General features: G+C 34.5%; 1 long non-coding RNA gene across 1 annotated transcript; it reads right to left on the bottom strand.

Moving 5' to 3' along the window:
- Nucleotides 1-461: 461 nt before the first annotated feature.
- LOC141084523 (uncharacterized) lies at nucleotides 462-4321 on the bottom strand. The gene is made up of 2 exons (XR_012231017.1): nucleotides 4049-4321; nucleotides 462-817 (listed from the first exon to the last, which is right to left on the bottom strand). It is a non-coding gene; the product is annotated as an uncharacterized lncRNA (long non-coding RNA).
- Nucleotides 4322-4533: the final 212 nt, after the last annotated feature.

Genomic DNA, 4533 nt, shown 5'->3' with positions numbered 1-4533 from the left:
ACAGTTAAACGTAAGGTAAAAAGATCTTTCTGGAAGATCCAGTCAGTTCAAGACAGGGAGCTGATCTGTGAGGAGCTGGTGAGGTAGAGCTGATCTGTGAAGAGGGAAAGGACACGAGCAGAGACAGATAGGCTCTGGGGAAGCTAAAAAACTGCGTATAGCAGACCCCAGAGCGAAGCGCTATTGGAGAGAAAAGGGACGTCAGAGTCCTTGGTTGTCAGGAGCTGTATGTCCTGACTGCTGAATCTGAAAGTACAGGGGATTGTAAATTCCTGTGCGACATTGAATACCTGAGGGCACAGCAGCAGATAAGGAGCCCGGGGGCGATGGTGAAAAGGACGGTATAAATCAGGATACAAATCCAGCTCACCAGACATAGCATTCCAACATCGGAGCACGAGACCGCTGTGTCAAAGCGCACAATCCAAGGCAATGAGAAATAACTCTCTCCAGTTCCACGATGTAGTGAAAAATATTCTTTATTCACTCAGTAGAAATGAGGTTTAAAAGCCAGCATGAGTTACAAGGCATGCGATCGATCTACGCGTTTCGAGTGGCTAGGCACTCTTAATCATGATATGCAGCTTTGTCCATGGGTAGATCTTATATACTCTATCCGGTCTACACACCGGTTAAATAATTAATTAAAACAAATATAAAACAAATAGTTTTTTCTCTAACAATCACAATTAAATATAACAATTTGATTCATTAAGATACAATATTATCGCCTTCAGTAGTATTTGATCTTTTTTTTATTTCTTAATTTTTATTCATTATTCTCTTGTTATTATCCATGAAAAAATGAAGCAAACTTCTGAAATAGAAGAGAAACAGATCTCAATGTTGCAACCATTCACAAAAGTAAAATTCACATAGATACAATTTTTGCAAAATGCATGCGGTTTTCAATTACATGTCAAATTTTTATTTCTTTTTTGTGCAATGTTAATTTTAGCACAACAAACCATTTTTTAGTATGCACATGTATACAAGGAAAAAAAAAAAAATTCAAGATTGGAAAGATTTTTTCAGGGACTATTTCAATTAGCGCACCAAATGTGCACACAGCCATAATATATTCGTTTAAAGAGGAGATAGAAAACTCCAATTTTGCACTGTTCTAAAGAATTTTTTTCAGTGTATGTGATTTTTTTATTTATATACACAGCCAAAAAAACATTTAATTCTTTTTATTCCCCATCATACACCAATCATAAAAAATCCGTTCTGATACATTTATTGAAAAGTCGTTATCATAAACTTTCTCAAGACAGAAAGATGGAAAACTTCAATTTGCACAAAAAAAAATTGTTTTCATTATATTTAATTTTTAGTTTATATCTGCAACCCAAAAAAAGGGGGGGGGCATTTGGTTGTTATATTTCCCCTTCATGCACTGAAAAAAACGTTCTAATGCATATATAGAAAGATTATCATAGACTTTCCCAAATAAATGAAGTATTTCCTAAATAACTGATCAACACAAAATTATGTTGAATATTTTAGTTTTTATATTTTAAACATGCAGATTCGAAAAACGGCATGAAAATACAGTTCTATGCACAAAAAATACCCTATGAAAAACCTTGCAAAAAACTACCATATTCCCACATATTTTAATATATATTTAATCAGAACATGAGGATTCATTATAAATGTGATAAGATAGATATTTCAAAGAGGAAAGGGTTGATAAGTGCTAGTCTAATAAAAGAGCATGGTGTCTTTTTTTTTATTCAAGCCTCGTGGCATACTGGTGTTTAATTTGAACATCCACCACGCCTCCCTATTCCTAAGCACAGGTTCTAAGTTCCCACCTCTAATCCGATTGTGGACTTTCTCAATCCCATATACTTTTAATGAGTCCAGTTTTTTACTATGAGTTTCAATAAAATGTCGGGAGAGCTGCGATATGTTTCTATTCATATTAGCATTCTCTATATCGAGAATGTGCTCTCTAATCCTAGTTTTTAACGTGCGTTTTGTGCTACCCACATATTTTAGTCGGCATGAAACACATTCCATGATATAAACTACATTTTTGGTGTTGCAGTTTATGAAATCCTTGATGTCAAATAGATTACTGTCATCAATATCTCCAAATTTATCACACCTTTTGGTATAGGTACACATCTTGCACTGACTGGCAGCACATTTAAAAAAACCTCTCGTTTTCAACCAATTGCCCGTATGTTCTTGCCGAGTACAAAGAAAACTTGGTGATAAACTATTTTTTAAGCATGGTGCTTTTCTGGAAACTATCCTTAGTCCTTTTTTTATTATTTTTTCAATATCTGGATCTTCTTTTAAAATTGCCAGGTTATCCTCAACTATTTTTTTAATATTCGAAAACTGATTACTAAATTGTAACACCATTGTTATAGGATTAGCAGAATTTTTGGACAGTTTATGCGGGTCTTTAAAATGAGATTTTTTTGAAACAATCTTTTCAGCCCTGTCTAGACTCCATCGATCATAACCTCTCCTACCCAAACGTTGTCTAATATCAGAAACTTCTTTTTTATAGTCAGAGGGACAACTACAATTTCTCTTAGCACGCGTCATTTCACCCACAGGAATACCCTTAATTGTTTGCCTGGGATGATGACTTTTTGCATGGAGAATTGTGTTCCCAGCTGTCTCCTTGCAATATGTACGAGTAATAACGGATTTGTTAGGTATGCCAGTCAGATTTAAATCCAAAAAATCACTAGTGGTCTTTTCATGTCGTGTTAGAAATCTTAGATTCAGAGAGTTGCAATTGATATACGCATCAAATTTCTGTACTGTTATTATATCTGATTTCCAAATAATGACAATATCATCAATGTATCTACCGTAAAACTGTATACAATCAGTGTAAGGATTATCAAGATTGTAGATATATATTTCTTCCCACCAACTCATAACGAGATTTGCTAGGGAAGGGGAATATTTAGCTCCCATGGATACGCCATTTACTTGTATATAGTAATTCTCATTGAATATAAAATAATTGTTGGAAATCAACAAAAAAGTGACATCCAAGATGAAATCTTGGAAGTCACACGAGAAATTACTATATTTTTGTAGATGAAATTTTAATGCGTTAATTGCTACTGTGTGTGGAATCGATGTGTAGAGAGAAACAACATCAGTAGTTATCCATAAGAATTTGGAATCCCAGATTAAACCATCCATTGAGTTTAATACTTCTGTACTGTCTCTAATAAAACGAGGGACCCTCTGAACCAAGGGTTGTAGAAGCAGATCTAACCATTCCCTAGTTTCTCACTCACAGATCCTATCCCTGATAAAATCGGTCTCATGGGTGGAGGAAAGCTTTTTTTATGGGTTTTTGATAACGCATAAAGCGTTGGTGTAACTGAATTTAACACCTTTAGATAATCCCTCTCTCTCATAGTAATAAAACCCATACAAAAGCCTTCATCAATAATCTGAAAAATACGCTCTTTGATATTAAGAGAAGGATTCTCTAAAATACGTTTGTAAATCATAGGGTCATTAAGCATATTTTCAACCCAGTTCACATAATCATCCCTATTCATAAGGACAATCGATCCACCCTTATCTGAATTCTTTATTATAATATTATCATTTGCCTTCAGTTCTAACAATGCTTTTTTCAGGGACGGCCTCAAGTTACTGCAGGCACAATTCACACCATGCGTTTTTTCAGATAATAGTCTAAGATCATTTTCAACAGCACTTTGAAACCTATCCATCACAGGTCTCCTTGCTTTAACCGGATAATAGTTTGGATTAGGAATACTGATGCTTTTTGCTGAAGAAGCAGCAATATCAACATTTGGCACGCTTTCATTTTGTAAAGCCTGCAAATTGATAATAGACATTTGTTCTGGAAAGGAACAATTACTATAAGTATTTTCAAAATTCACATCATTTTCCACAATAATATCAGGGTTATCTTCAAAATGCAATTTCAAAGTAATATTCTTAATAAATCTATTAACATCACATATTGTGGAGAAAAGATTAAAATTACAACTAGGAACAAAAGAAAGTCCAAATGAAAGTAACTCACGTTGATCAGCAGTTAGATTCAATGATGAAAAATTAATAACATCAAAGTCACCTAACGTGGATTCCTCAGATGATATCTTTGCGTTATTCTTGATGTTCCTATGCTTTCTTCCCTTTCTCCTTCTTTTTTTCTGGATCTGTTTCTCTTGTAATATGAGTTTTTTGACTGCCTCGTCACATCCATGTCAGAGTCTGATGTAGCTCCATTCGAAGTTTCAGCATCAGATGAACTGAAAGTCACTTGTCGGGGAGTTTGATTAGCACTGGTGTGTCGTTTAGGTCTTTGTAGTATAGACCTGGGAGACTTGTTAGCATTTTCCCATTTCCCCCATTCGTACACCTGCTCTTTGGAATAATCAGATAAATCATGCTCCAGTTTTCGTTTTTTAGTATCCATAATCTTTTCCTCAGTTTTGTTAATCTTGATAGTAGTATTATGCAAAAATTCCTCATAAACTTCTTTCGATAATTTGTCTTGCGCATTTG

Source organism: Dendrobates tinctorius, unplaced genomic scaffold (genome assembly GCF_039654945.1).
Source record: "Dendrobates tinctorius isolate UK_male_01 unplaced genomic scaffold, ASM3965494v1 ptg000024l, whole genome shotgun sequence".
NCBI lineage: Eukaryota > Metazoa > Chordata > Amphibia > Anura > Dendrobatidae > Dendrobates > Dendrobates tinctorius.
The sequence above is the reverse complement of the archived record's forward strand: the minus strand, read 5'-3'. Positions and strand labels throughout refer to the sequence as shown.